The sequence below is a fragment of the Polyodon spathula genome, chromosome 12, assembly GCF_017654505.1.
Source record: "Polyodon spathula isolate WHYD16114869_AA chromosome 12, ASM1765450v1, whole genome shotgun sequence".
In the NCBI taxonomy this organism is placed as follows: domain Eukaryota; kingdom Metazoa; phylum Chordata; class Actinopteri; order Acipenseriformes; family Polyodontidae; genus Polyodon; species Polyodon spathula.
In genome coordinates this window covers 11,499,032-11,515,041 of record NC_054545.1, presented here as the reverse complement: position 1 = coordinate 11,515,041, position 16,010 = coordinate 11,499,032, and the positions used below count along the sequence as shown (strand labels likewise).

At 36.9% G+C, this 16,010-nt stretch overlaps 1 protein-coding gene across 1 annotated transcript in view; it reads left to right on the top strand.

Annotated features, from left to right (window-relative positions):
• The first annotated feature begins 5,478 nt into the window (after positions 1-5,478).
• LOC121324085 (neuroblast differentiation-associated protein AHNAK-like) overlaps positions 5,479-16,010 on the top strand; it is a 33,838-nt gene continuing 23,306 nt past the window's right edge. The window contains exon 1 of the mRNA XM_041265548.1: positions 5,479-5,850. The gene's annotated coding sequence lies outside the window, so the exon portion shown is untranslated. The remainder of the gene's footprint in view (positions 5,851-16,010) is intronic.

The window sequence follows — 16,010 nt, the reverse complement described above, 5'->3', positions numbered from 1 at the left end:
ATATATATCACCGTAATTTATACATACCACCGTTTAAAAATGTGTTGGTGGTTAATTTCTGTCCCTACCAGATAAATGTGTGTTGTGTGGTGGAGTGTGGTGTGGTGTGTGTGTGGTGGTGTGTGTGATGTATTGTATTGTGTGTGTTTGTTACTGATAAACGGCTTAGCTGTCCAGTTATAGTTAGTTGAAAAAACTAAGTATCGTTTAATACTCCATGTGGGAGTTTTGTTTTGTAATTTTGTTTCGTGACTAATAAAAGTGTGCAACCACGCTAAACTTCAATTTCTGTGTGGGTCTGCTTAAAAGGGGCAAATGAACCTGTGAACATTAGACCAAACAGCCTGAATAGACCTCAGATGTTTTTTGAGAAAATGCATTACTCATGGAATACTGAGGCAAATGCTTAGCAACAAAAACTAGTTCTTTATAAAATCAGGATAAAACTATATGAAAAACTTAATTTTTAAAATTTTGTTTAAAGTATCCATACGTTATCCTTTGTCTCAGGCATGTAACTGCATTAGGCGGGCAATACCAAGTGATTAAGCCTGCTCCTTCGGGCTCAAATGCTTAAATTAGGCATCTGTAATTCAAGTAATATACCACACACAAATTGCAAATGTTTTTAATTGGATAAACATCTGGATGTCTATTTCATGATTATGTTATGAAGAATTTTCGAGCTCTACAGATAAATAAATCCAAGACCTTGGGAGGCACCCCTGGTAAAGGCTTGGCTGTGTGGTGTGCAGGGTGAGTCCTACAGTCAGGGGAATATAGGTCTACATCGCAGCTGTATACAGTTGATGTTCTTTGCTGAGGATTCCATGGTGATTGTCGTGGGTTAGGGAGGCAAAATTGTCAGGGACCTCACAGCCCTTAAGTGGGCCCCTACTAGGCTAGCACCAGAAGAGCTCAAGTCCTCGCGACATTCTCCAGGATATAAGGCATTGCACATACTAACCAGTGAACAGTGACCAAATCTAAAACAATACCCTCTTTCAAAATGTTTTAGTAGCGGTCAAATAAGCTATGTTTAGTTGACTGATTGATGCACCCAAATATTTTAAGATAAGAGTCATCACAGTCAGCGATTAATTACCAAAAAGATATATCAACTAACTGAATATGATAAAATGGAATACAATCATCTCCCCAATGGTCTTGATACACTGAAAACACATTAAGATATGTGGGCAGACTAAAAAAAAAAACTATTTTGTTTGAAAAATAAGCATACCAATAATACCTTATCACATGCTGCATATCATTTTAATCATGAAAACGTCTGTAACAGTCACAGGGTGTGTAAACCTTTCAGTATCCTATTTTTTGCATGAATCTTTTAATCTGTTCATTGAGCTCCAGGCTATGGCTTTTTTGATTAAGTGTTAACAGTTGAAGTACCCATTTAGTGGAGTTTAGGATACTGGTTTGTCATTACATTGTACATAATCAAATGCACATGACTTGTGTGTACGTGTACTCACAATTAAATCTTTATAGCTATCGAAATTAGTCTGCTGTAAATACTTGTGACTTGCTCCAACATGTAGATGTAATAGTGCTTATAGACAGAGGTGTACACTAATTTAACAAATTAAGTATGCAATTGGTCTTGCTTGAATACACATACAGACACACAAGAGTAAATTGCAAAGAAAGCTCAAAATGCATGTTTCTGGTGCTTTAAACCACACCTGTGTTTGTTTAGACCAGTAGCAATCACCGTAGTCACCTCTTTACAGCCAAACCTCATCAGCAGGCTGTTCTTCGCCTGGCCACACCTGGCACTGACCAGGTCACATGACCCCAGCCAATTATCTTCCCAATCCCCTGTGAATGCAAAGGCATATGTTCCCTGTTGGTCCCCAACCAAAATCGACAACTTGACATGACCAGGAAACTCCCACTTGCATGACTCGCACTCCACATGGCAGTGCCTTTTACTAGGTGAGCCACTCATTTTGTGGGCTTGTTTTTTCAGCCATGTTGTAAATAATGAAAGTGATTGGCAAGCTAATATGGTTAACACTTCCTTTCAATCAAACTGTATTATAACCCCTGAACAAGGCCTATATAGTGTGGGACATATTCCCTGAATAAGATATTAATACATGAATGTGTATTGGAAATGTAATTGGATTAATTAATGAAACTGCTATGTCTTGAGAAGAGGGACTCTTTTTTGCAGACATACTAAACTTTGTGACCTACTGAGTGAGGTAACTAGGGCTAGGTGGTGCCTGAACTGGATTAGGCTGAGCGGACTGTTGAATTAAATACAGATAATTGACACGTGCAACAACAATCGTTTTGACGCAAGAAAGACATAAACTAGTGATGTCCCAGTGGAAAAGGACATTAAAACATCAAAGGACTGGGAGTTTAAAGATGCAAGATACACAAGTGATCTCATGAAAGTAGCTACTAGTGAAAAGACTATAAATATCCAAGAAAAACTAAACATTTCGACATCGAATGCTAAACAAGGTGATGTCACTCTGCTAAGTAAAGCTGCAACTCCAGGACTACCTAAAAACACACCCAAGACGGGACTCTGCCTAAAACGCACCCAAGATTGGACTCTGCCTGAAACGCACCTGTGACAGGCTGACGAGTGGAAAGAGGCCCAGAGACAGACTGCAGTTCAAAAAATCCTAATTTTATTATAAAAAAAAAAACACAAAAATAAAGTGCACAAGGGCAAAACAAAGATCTTTGGACACAAATAAAGCAAAAACAAAACTTACAAAAAAATAAGGTTTGAAAACTAACAAACAACCACAAACACCAACCTGCTTCCTCAACTCCCTCCCCCTAAATGAGAAGCAGAGGCCTCCTTTTATGTCAGGTGGCTGGGCGCTGATTGATTGTTAACCCCATCCCTGCCAATTTAAAAAGGGTAGAGCTTTGCTCTGCCACAGCACCCAAGAGGGGACTCTGCCTGAAATGGATCCAAGACGAGGAAGCAAGCTGCAAGCGAGTCAACGACCACAAGCAACAAAACTTAGGCCCGGCTGCAGGACTGAAGACTTTGTTGCAGCTGTGTGTTGATTCTATCGAGAATTGAAAGCTTTGTTGCTGAGTTTGATCAAAGTGGGATTGAAGACTTCGTTGATGAGAGGAGAACCTTTTGTACTGGACACTTCAACAGATTTCGAATTTCCAAACCAGCGGACCAAAAGTCTAAGCTTCATGGAACCATTGAGTATAATTCCAGTTGCATTTTCCTTTCATGGAACTAAATTTAATTCATTGTAACACATTCATATAGAACTGAACTGTTAATTATTTCGTTTGCGTGCTTTGTGTGTGAAATAACTTTTAGTGAAACTTGATGAAGTAACTATAAGTAATCTACCTCATCTTGTTGTATGAAGAATTTCTTTAAAAGTAAACTTGCCATATCCTTAATCTATATACCATTAATAAGCTTAATGTGATATATTCTAAGATTTCTGTATTGTTTCAGTTGAGGCTGTGCTTGGATGTGGGTGTGTATGTGTGTGAGCAAGGTACTAGCTACATCATAGCTTGCTTGAGCTGCTGCAGTGGCTGCTGTTTGTGTGTGAGGAGACAGGCTGTGTCATATTTCAATTGCCTGCTAGCCAGCATGAGTGCAGTGAGAGTGTTTGGTGCTTAGAGACTAAGAGATTTACTTTCTGACTTTTCTGATTTCTGTTTGTTATTTGTGTTCTTAATAAAATACTACTGTTCATTAAACATTCCTTGTGTCTGTGTGTTTATGTGCATTCCTAGTAAATCCTCGATCTTTGTAACATCTTGTCACAAAGACGGCCTGAGTGGGTGACGTCAGACCAGAAGTAGGAAATAAAATGACAGAGGGGTGGAGCTGAGTGCATGCTTTCGCTCAGCATTTACTAAATAAACAAACAGACAGAAAATAAACGGTTGTAATAATACAAAAACAGGACACGGCACATTTGCCAAAATAAATAGACAAACAAAACGGACTAAACAAAACACGGTGAGCTTCTTTCACTTTACGTTGTTATTAGTTTTATTCTCTTTATCTCCAATCCCATTCTCCACTCACCGAACACACAACCCCGAGTGGGTGAAAACATGTTGCTTTTATGCAGCTGTACCGAGACTCGATTGCTAATCAATCATTCAATTGGAGTCTCGGTACAACTGCACTTGAATTAATAGAGTGCAATTCCCAGTGTTCACATATTACTTTTTACTTGCACGTGAAGTGATGTGCAATCCTTGTGCCTAAATACAAATATACATTTTAAACACTCATGTTACACAGACCCGTTTATATCCCATGTACCAATGACTATACACCAACATTAACACACAACAGATAACACAAAATACACATAGGGGCGGGCACTTTGCCACACATGTCAATTAAATATTATTAATAAGAGAACTACTCAACCCAGATAAACATTAAATTATCTTACACTAAAACTATAAATAGAAAATATTTATCAAGGAGTTTATACAGTTTGTTCCTCATTGTCATGTGCAAATATTGAATATATAATGTGTGAACTGTATAGATACAAACGTATATATATATATATATATATAATATACTTATACACACACACATCGTATTATATATATACTATATATGATATATATAATATATATATGATATGAATATATATATATCGAGATATATAATGACATGAACAGACCCTTATCCTAAAACACAAACAAGGTCATATTTACAACATTATTTTACTAGCATAATATAGCCTAATATGCTTTAAAGGGTCAGAATCCATAAGTAGAACATTAATACTGAATGCTAAAAGAAACAGACTGGACATAATGTTGCAGCAACTTATTAAGCTTTTATGAAAGAGACACAGTAGTGTTAAAGGCTGGTACCGCAAGGTCAGCTGTGCCTATAAAAAGAACTGTAGACATGCTTTAGGTCTTTGCTTACAAACTATTAAGAAACCATATGAAAAGAGGCTATTGAGACTTATTATTATATTTTAAAAAATGTAATATATATTAGTGTTACTGAGACAATTTCTAGGGCTGGAATCCTTTTCAGACAATTAGAGCCCTCTGTTATCTAGACCAGTGGTTTTCGAGCTGGTGACTAAGAAAAACAAGTTTCAGATCCCAGAAAAGATATGTCATTTTTTTATTCAACCATTTATGGAAGTAAATCCTTGTTCTCTTCCATTGCAAAAGTATCTGAATCCCCCCCCCCCCCCCCCCCCCAACCTACAGGTCCATAAGTGTTGTCGTTAACATAACATACTTCAGCTAGCAATATAAATATACACCCCATGCAGGTTGACTCACGATAATATAAACAGTACCTGCTTGAGTGCTAAGGCGTTGAGAATGGGATTGGAGATATAAAAAAAAGGGAGGTTTGTTTACAGTTCTTGGTGATATCGAAATATAAGAAAGAAAAAAACTCCACCCATAGAAGTGTCTATTGTGAGGGAGGAAAGAAAGCACTAGGAGAGACTAAGGATCCTGTTGTGGGACAGAGTATGCTTAGTCACAGCTCTGCAGCACTGAGGGAGAGAATAAAAGCTGTTGAAGTAGGAGACTAACTAAATAAAGAGGTTCAGCTGTTGCTGCTCTTGTAGTAGTATGTGTGATCAGCTCTTTGGTTTCAGGGTCTATTAGTTTGGCACAGGGCGAGCAGCCAAGAGGTGGGGTATCCATTCCCTATTTGTCCTGGACAGACCATCCACCTTCAGCTTTACATAGAAGAACATTTTTTCACCCAAGTCCTGCTGAGTTACTGTACCATTCGGACTCTGGTGAACAGGGCAAGGACTCCAGACATCGGGTTTCAACTTCAGGGACAGTTGCTACAGATTTTCACTCCTGGTAAGTTTTTTACTTACTTTACAGTGTGTAAAGTTTGAACAGTCATATAATGAACTATATTGCACATGTTTTCCTGGACATTTTTTGGAAATGAAAACTGGTGTTGTTATTTTTCCTTAATAACTCCTTCTCCTTTGAAAGTATGTGAAAGACAAGTACATGAAAGCAAAGATCTAAATGGTAAACTATTTTCAGTTCTCACAAGAGACTGCTTATATGACAACAAATAAGTCCTGGTTGTTTGGAAATGGTTTTTCCACTGGTTAGTTGAAAAGCTTGATGGTGTTTGCAGTTGTATTTTCTGTGTATATTTTTTGTATAATAGCAATCTTACATTTTGCTTGAGAGAGGCGATCTGCATTGAATTGTGACAGCTGGAGATGGTCTTTAAAGACATAACTGACACACCTTCCCTCTAGGGTGACTACACCAAAAGTACTATTAAGATTATCTATCTATCTATCTATCTATCTATCTATCTATCTATCTATCTATCTATCTATCTATCTATCTATTTCATGGATAATCATGGATTAATACTATATAAAGAGATTATTTATGCAGATGGTCTTTTATACAGGTGCTGTTAAATACAGGTTTGACTGTGCTTCATCTGCTACAATTGCTTTGAAGGATGCTTATATGAAAGGTTTGGTTACTTTTTACTTTAAACTCTTCTTCTTATTGATCTTTTTTCTTTTTTTCATCAATGGTTTTAGATAGCCAGTTTACATTTATTTTTACTCAGCAGAAGAGTATAAATCATTGTTAGCCATGGTGGTAATTATATTTCAACAAGCCATTGGCATCACTGAACCAAAACACACTGGTAATGCATTGGATTAGTGTCCCCGTGATTATTGCAACCACAGTGTATTTTTGTATTGCAAATCCGTTGTGTTGTCATTGTATATAATGCAGTGGTCTGCTAACAGTACAGTATTAAACATGTTTTATACAATGTGTTCAGGGTACTAATGTGCTTTAATGGTCTGTGTAAATAGTGCAACTAATTGAAGTAAACCTATATAAACAGGGCAGGTGTGCCACAATTTGTATTTAACATTCTCCTCTGAGTCAAAATGTGTACAATGTATTGTATCACCCAGCCTTTCATTTAAATTCCTTCATGAGTGCGTTAGACTAACTAGTTAGTTTGACTGGTTTGCAGTTATTACATTATTATGTAGTGAGAGCCCAATTTTCGTACCACAGTTCACTCCCTGGATTGCAGGTAACTGGACCCCCTGCTCTGTTGAACACGGGGGCTCAGGTTGTTTAGGGAAGAAGAACTTCCCTTGAATTTACACAATTATGACAGGAACAGGATATGGAGTCTGAAACAAAAACATCAACGGCAAAACCAATAAGGACTTGATGTGTGAATGTTGTTTAAGCTACAAGAAGAAACTTCCAACAGAATGTACTCTAGCAGCAATATGCCAGCTGTAGCAGACAATAGAAAATATCAGAACTGTGGAATTTAGTATGCTACACTGTGAAATACCAAGGATATGAGAATAATCTATGAAAGTATACAATACAGAATGTCAAAATACATTCCTTTTCTATCTGATATATAAGCAAGTAACAGTGTATTTGTATTAGTATCTTTAAGACACTCCTCAGAGATTTGCATTACCTATGTTGTTTGTATCTGTGCTTTTTATGAATTGTGTTGTGCTTGCCAAGGGTGTGGAACTTAGATCACTAATAAGAGAAATCCTGTTCCCACAGGTATTGGAGTTGTACTGCACAGGTTGGGTTGTAAGTTTAGTTTTGTAACATTTGGTAACACAATGGTAATAACCTACCTGTAATTGTAATTGCCTCTGTAGGTGGATAATTGGACTGAGGTTTAATATTGTCTACTAAACATGTCCAATTACATTATCCAAATGTCCTTTTGCAGTGTTATGTTTCAAAGTTGTTTCATATCTAATGTGGAAAGGACAATTGCACTATATAAAAATACTGTAGGATGAAAACATGTTTCTGACCTTTTTATATCTATAGTAACACAACTAACATACTAGTAATCCTAGCAGGTTTAGCATTTAAAGTAGGGGCTGGAAACCTTGGCACTTCCAGGGCCGGGTAACCTTGGCACTTCCAGTCTAGATGTTTGTTGGAAACCGTGTGCTTAATTGTAGAATTTGAAAATTATCAGCAATATCAATGGCCTGCTTTTGTGATTTAAAATCATCTAAATGGGCAGCTTTTTATATGCAGTATAGGGTATTGTAAACAGGAAGTATTAAGGGGATTTGTATTTGTTTTCACATTGAATTGTCAGTACTGTGACTAATTATTAGATTGTTTTAGTAATTGTTAATTAGTTGTGTAAGAAGTGCACTTTATTACTTACAGTAAGTGATTGATGCCAGGTTTTAGTGTACATATTCTTGTTGAAACTAACAGAGAAGTTTGATTTGTGGTCTGCCCTTGCAAGTGAAGGGTCTGCCCTTGCAAGTGAAGGGTCTGCCCTTGCAAGTGAAGGGATTCAGATGAGTGTGTTGAGGAGGATGCAAGCATTTCATGTGCAACAGATTGACTTGCTCAGAGAAATGCTTTACAAATTGTTATAAGGAAAATGCCTCTGCAAAATGTAGGCACAGCCTTACATACATGCAAAGTGAGGTCATTCTGAGAGCAGTTCTTTCTAATAGACTCTGAATTCAAGAGTCTGTTTTAAGAGCTCTGTGTTTCCTGTGAAACAAGTTGGACAAATTGTAGACAGATTACCTAATTGCAATAAAATGCATCTGTGAAAGTGTTTCTTATTATTCCAGCAAATAAGTTTCGCTGTGGGGATGGATAATGGGTACACATATATTTTACATAATGTTAAACCCATGTAGTACTAGAGGCACAGTTCCAAAAGTGCGTACCACAATGCTAGTGCTGGGTATTACTGTAGCTGGTCACTGGGGAGGCATCAGTTATGCATAAGAAGCGGTTTTGTTCCAACCATGTCCTTAATTATTACATTGAACCAATTCAAAGTACTTTTTGATTATACCTGTTAAACCTGTAATAGAACTCCAGGACCTGTTCCTGAGTTAATGGACAGCACAGTAGTTGTATAAATGGGAGAGGTGGATGCAAATACTACTGTTTTTTGGGTGAATTAAAATGTCATCCACTGTGTACAAAGTTTATGAAAACTAACATCTCTAACAGTGTATCCAACTGTTTTATTCTAAAAAATTCTATCTTCTCCTTGTGGCAAATTTTGATCAGTCAACACATAGCAGACTAATATTTGGAAGTACTAATGTGGTGTATTTGACATCACTAAAAGGATACTTTAAGCAGCTCAAGTTTAAATGTAAACTAATGCATAATACACATCCGTGCCTTTAGCTGTAGTGGCAGGTAGCGGAGATGTCAATAGTGGAGTGAATGTAAAGGCATGTTAGTTCTGCCACATCGAGCGTGTATGCAACTGCTCTGCTCTGGGCTGCTTTGTACAGTGTGTAATAAGATAAACAGATCATTAACAATGACTACTTTGTTAAAAGAAACAACTTCATTCAGAAAAGCAAATGGAAATCACATGAATTCATTATTTGGTGAGACTCCGGTACTTCTTGACACGTATCACTGTACACACCTTTATTATGATAAGATATATCATGTAAACAAAGTTTACTGATCTGTTACACCCCTGACAACAGCTGTAAGCTGTCATTCTTACAATGCCAAATAAACTGGCAAACACTCAGACAGGTGCACATACTGTAGCTACACCTTTAAGTACACCCTAATCCCTAATTACATGTTCTAAAAGGTGTAAATGCTTTGCATTCATGAGGAACCGTTATAACCAAGACTATTAAAGGAGCATTGTATCACAATGTCATCTAGAATCTCTTATTGTGAGTTCCGATACATGGTTCCATAGAACTAACAATAGTTTTGCTTTTGCACCTGCATCTGTTTCCTGAGAGGAACATTTCCAAGGCATGTGGTGGAAATACTCTTTTTTTATGGGTGTGGTTCTAATTATGTTTCCCGGCATTGTATTTTATTTTGACCATTAATGAACTCGCTGGCCGATTTGAAATTAAGCAGATACTCTAACACTCAATTAATTGTATGCTAGCAAAAGCAGCAAAGTCCACCAAAACACCTGGTAATGTACAGAACAGAAAGCTGTTGAACTATGACTCTCAACTGACAGAACCACTAGAACTAATTTTACACAGAGATCCACATTGTGGCTATGGGTGTGTCTGTGTTTGCGTGTGCGTGTGCGTGTGCGTGTGTGAGAATGTAAGGTTGGCAGGGATGGGGTTAGATCTGTCCCTGCCAGCAATCACAGGTGTGGCCATTCTCTAATTAGGTAAGTGGTGCTAATTGGGAAGTGGCCACATGTATGAAAGCAGGGAGAAAGCCTTTGTTGGGTGTTTGGTGTCTGAGAGAAGGGAGTTTTTGGTGAGTTAGGACTTGTGGTTTTGTACTGTGCTTTAGAATCTGTTCAATGAAGGCGATTGCCCAGCCTGGCAACAGTTTAAACCTTTTAGTTTTGGCCCTTGTGCCTGTTTATTAGTTTTCTTTTTATTTATTTATTTATTTTTGTTTGTTTTTTTTAAATACATTTGTGCAACAGTGTTTCACTGCAGTTTTTGTCTCTGAGTCTCTCTTCCAGCCGGTAACAGCTTGGGCCATGACATTATCCTATCACATGTGATGCCAGAGGGGGATAGCGCCCCCTAGAGACTCAGAAAGGAACTGCATTGAAAATATAATAATAAATCGTTCTGGGAAACTGGAACAACCAGCAACACTGGCTGGAGGCAAAAGTAGCTCCAATCTGCACCACCTGTACAGAGTTTGGGCACCTCTTCAGGGAGTGCCCAAAAGAACGTAAGGTAGTGGAATATAAGATGGGCAGAGATAAGGTTAAATCTGTTCCTGCCAGCAATCACAGGTGCTAATTGGGGAGTGGCCACATATTTATAAGCAGGGAGAAAGCCTTTGTTGGGAGTTGGTGTTTGAGAGACAGGCAGTATTTGTGCACATTTCTGCTTTTAGTTTAAACCTTTTGGTTTTGGCCCTTGTGACTATTTATTTGTTCCCTTTTTTTATTTTTTGTTTTTTTTTTGTTTAATACATGTGCACAACTACGCTTCATTGCAGCTTCTGTCTCTGAGTCTCTCTTCCTGCCGGAATAGTTGGGCCGTGACACTATCCTGTCACAGGGTGGAATTCAAATGACAGCAGAAGAGAATGGCTTCAGATCCAGATACACAGAGAAACCTTGTCACACAATTGTGGGACCGAATATAAATTTGGTTCTTAAGTGTGACACCCAGTGGCTGTTGTTCAAATATGCATATCTGACATATGTGGCTATTTAATGTGCTGTTTTCCAGCCAAACAATAAATCACAGTCATTGAGGCACCAACATTATTCTGGCTTCTGTGCCCATGACCAACTGATAACTCGATGTACAAATGTGGGCCGTGCTTAGAATAAGTCTTTTCATCGTTCATTGTTTTCTTGCTGGATGAGGAATAGTTGGTGTAATTCCAAGCAAAATCTGCAGGCGTTAGCTGGTAACACACAGTCTCAGTTGGGTGTGGCTAACTTACCAGTTCCAGCTGTATATGAATTCAGTTCAAAAGTTGCTACAGATTGTATTTCAGGAAGCTGTTAAAATTGTGTTGGACATTTCCCCATTGGTGGGACTGTTTAGTTTTATACAGTTATGACTGTTTTCAAAGAAACAGGCTCTCTTTTAGTGAACTGTAATGGCGTCATTTTACATTTTGCATGCATAATTGGTGATTTGTATGTCTAGCACTCACCAAAGCACTTAGCAGTGACATGCAGAATGCAAATAAACCCTGTAAATAGAAAAAAACTGGCCTCTGCAACAGAACATGAATTTTGTGTTTATTTCTTTTTTCATTTAAAGTGTTTCATCAGGAGTGGCTCCTCTAGTATCTGCTCTTGCAGCAGCATCCTATTTACAGAGGCGCAGGATTGCAAGAAAACAATTAACAATGCATTATGAGAATAGATGACATGATTAAAAGCTTGTTTGTGCTTAAACAGTCTTTTAACACTCTTTTTAATAGCTTGAGCATGAAGTGCTTCAATGGGAAGGAAATAAGAAACCTTCTGCCAAAAGCTAGGGTTCATCTTTGAATATCAAACAATGTAAAGGGATTCTTTATATGATCTACATTTCTCAATATTTAATTTCTTACCTGTTTACTATCCTATTATGTGTGCTCTGTATTCCTATCTATTGTTATTTCTGTTTAGAATAGTATTCACCATGCTTCCTATTCCAGTAAACATTTCTTTTAATTTTTCTGAAGTGAGTTAGTGATTATACTTAACAATGTGATCATACAGAATACACGCATTGGGACGTTAAACAGGTAACTAACAGTAGTAAATATTAGGAAAATGTAGATAGACACACACTTTTTTTTCAGGCATTTTTGTTAGGTTTGGAAGCCTAACTAGTTTATGGGCATGTAACGGTAACATTGAAATGACAAAATGGAATGCTACTTGAAAGCAACACTTTGCAAAATTGGGTTCATGAAATAAATATAAATATGAATAGAACTTTTCTTAGTTAATACCTAAATTATTACCCTAAATGTTAAATATCACCGTGTAATCATTCTGACACATTTAGTTGTATTTGGATTCGAAATTATTCTACAAAATATGCAGATCATCTGTCACTCTTTATCACGTACTGTACAGCATGTTCATGAACTTCAAAAGTAGACCTAATAATAATAATAATAATAATAATAATAATAATAATAATAATAATAATAATGCTTTGGCCTCCAAACTATATACTGTATGAACCTAATCTTGGTCTGAATCAGTACAGTGTGATATTACGATCAACAGCTGTGGTAGACATGTGCTGCATTATTCTTTACCTTGCACTTTCACATTTCTAAAATAGTTTGTTGATCTAGATAGAATCTAATTTGGGGTCTTGTGAATTAAATATTTATACAGTATTTGAAGAATCACCTCTCTGGACTGATGCATTAAGTTGGGACGTCATTCTTTTCTCGGTTATTATTAATGAAACAGGAAATAGTTTTTTTTTTGTTGTCTTTTTTTTGTGTCCCTTTAATGGAGTTTCAAATCCCTCAAGGCCATTCTTGTAGTGGTTCTGCAGTAGTGGGTTCTGTTTCAGGTTGATGAAATGGAGCCATGCGAGTCCTCTGATCCCCTAATTATTTTTAGGCTGGAATGTCTTGTGCTTGCCCACTAATCCAGCATATGCTTTTGAAAGAACTTACAGATTTCTAGATTTAAAAAGGAAAACAACTCTTACTCTCTTTGCATGCATACAAGTGAGCGCATGACAAGAAGCCTGCACTAATAGTAAGAAAATGCAATCTTATAACTCATTTTGCCTACTTTAGAAATGGTAACTAGGTATCACATTTCTGCAGATAACAAATTGGTTAAATACAGTCCAGGAACGTTGGGGTCACTTGTAGGTCTTTCGATGCTTTCCCACCTGACCTTGTTCCAGCTATCTAAAGGAATTGTTCTTTCATTAGCTTCATATGTATCAAATGTGCAGTTTTAAAGAAACACATATTATGTCAAATATGTATTTAATTTTAAAATAGACATCAGGTATTACACTGTCTTAAGTTTGCTTGCCTTGCTATCTAGGAAGTCTGTTGCTGCCAAACCTCCTTGGTCATTTCACCCCAGCAGTGTAAATCATGTTACTGGTTAAAAGCATGCCATTCAAAAAGGAGAGCAGTGGACTGATTATTGACAGAAAATAAGCCAGGGAAGGGATGGAGATAATTTGACCCTCTATGAAATCACATGAATGTACTGCAATTAAACTGTGCAGTTATGGTCTTGTGGGTACAATATAATTATGGGAATCTTAAATTACATTTACGATGTAGTTATAGTGCAGCTGCATTGCAGTTACAGTAGACTTGTGGCACTTTAAAGTAACATCCTTGACAAGAGCTATGCTGTAACCTCCGGTTTTAAGTTGCTGGGTTTTTTTTTCAGCACTTGCAACACCTATTCTGTTATGTTGCAAGGAGATATGGCATAACCAAAAAAGCAATGCAATAAAAAAATGCAAACTGGATGGTGAAGCTACCTTATTTTACACCTAGTTTGAGGTATTTATTAGTTATTCTTTCAATGAGATTAAGTAACAGCCAATGCTGTTGAAAACTGATAATAATATCAACATTTAAACATGTGTGTAGGATGTTTTGGGTAATACAGTAGAAAAAATAAATATGATTAAATAAACAAGTTAAAGTCTTTCATGTTTTTTTTTTTTTTTTTTTTTTTTTTTTTTTTTTTACAAGTTCATCCTTAAGAAATATGTGGCATATTTAACTTAGCAGATATGTGCCAAGTTAAATACATACAGGGTGTGAAACTTCACACAAAAACTTGGCACAATTAGTGTACATGTACAGCATGATTATTAATAAAGATTATTGAACAGTCTGTGCAGTTAATGCAGGGTCTTACTGCAGACTAAAATCTCCACCTTAAAGCTGATTTCTTAAATACTTTCGTTGACTTTCCTCCTGCAGATATGATTGTAAGTAAATCCTCATAATCAATATTATCACAGGTCACATGACAAGTATATTTACGAGATTGGTGGAATGCCCCCCCCCCCCAGGGTTTCTTTCAAGGATATGCTGCACTAGTCCAATGCAGAGTTATTGTATCTGTTTTATGTTTTATTGTGTCAGCAGTCAGGTCTTATTAATCTGTCTTCATGACAATGGAAAACAACAATTGTGTTGGAAGAGTACAGCATTTCCTCAGCTGCGTTACACTGTTCGTTTCAATAAATAATTATCTGAGGTTTATATTTTAACACATAGATAAAGGGGTCTACTTTATTAATCCAAACAGTTGCCCTAAAATCAATTAACTTGATTTTTAGCATTTCACTATATTTGTATTGCACTGTAGTACTGTTAATAATGGGCCAACATATTACCCTTGTAGGGGAAAAAAAAAAACACAGCAGGATTAATACAGTTAAAGGTCAGCGGTATTTAGATCTGCCACTGTTTCGATAATTAATCATGTGACAATGTGGCCTTTCAACTCTGTCAGCCCACCTACTCTCACTGTCTCTCTTTCTCTCTATATAAAAATAATCAGTTGACTGGAAAGATGAAGGCTGTTCAGTACTGGTACTTGAGTTACTCCAGACAAGCTCAAGCAGCTCAAAGAGAATAATCCTAACAACTCAACATGGGAGTAACAGGACCCAGAACCACCATATTAGACTCCAACGAGAGCTTTTGTACTAACATTAAAAATAGCATTTACAGGCCCACAAGTCAGCAGCATGTTGTAACAGCTTGATAAGGGCTTAGATATGCTTCAGCTGTACAGTATAGCACAGAGGCCTTATTGTGCCCACTCCTACTACTCTCTGCATGAATGCGGAAAAACAGTCCCACTTTCTTTACACAATTTCAAAATCAAGCTCAACAGCACAACCAGATTTAGGAACCTTCCTGCAGTATGACTTGGTTCTAGCTTTCTAAACACAACTTTGAGGCCAAACCCTTTTCATTGAGCTCCATGATTTATTCTTACTCTTATTTGTAGTCTTAGAACGTGTCAAGAAATTCCTTATTGGCGTATATAATGTTGAACTGGCTTTTAACCTAGGTGCCCGGTCCCATATTATAGGCTCAGAATGGCATTGTAGTTTGTGTTTAAACAACAAAACTGATCATTAAATGCCATCCCCTGTGCAGTAGCAGTTTCATATTTCTGATATTGAATCTGCAAGTTCTACCAGATTGTTGTTTGTGTGTCCTGATCCTGCACTGATTTTAGCCCCCTCTAGTGTCTGCTCTAATAATAACACTAGGACTTATTTTGAAGCAAATACAAAAGCAAAGGCGCATGAAACTACTTCATTACAGGAGGAAGCATTTACAGTCATTTACAGTGCTCTATTTGATTCTCTGTGGTTTTAGTGCAGCAGTAATTCTAACCATTGTTGTATCTAACCAGTTCTAAATTGATGAAAACAGAGGTACCACACCATAAAACAGACCGTAGATCACATTTCCATTCTTTATTATTATTATTATTATTATTATTATTATTATTATTATTATTATTTAAAAAG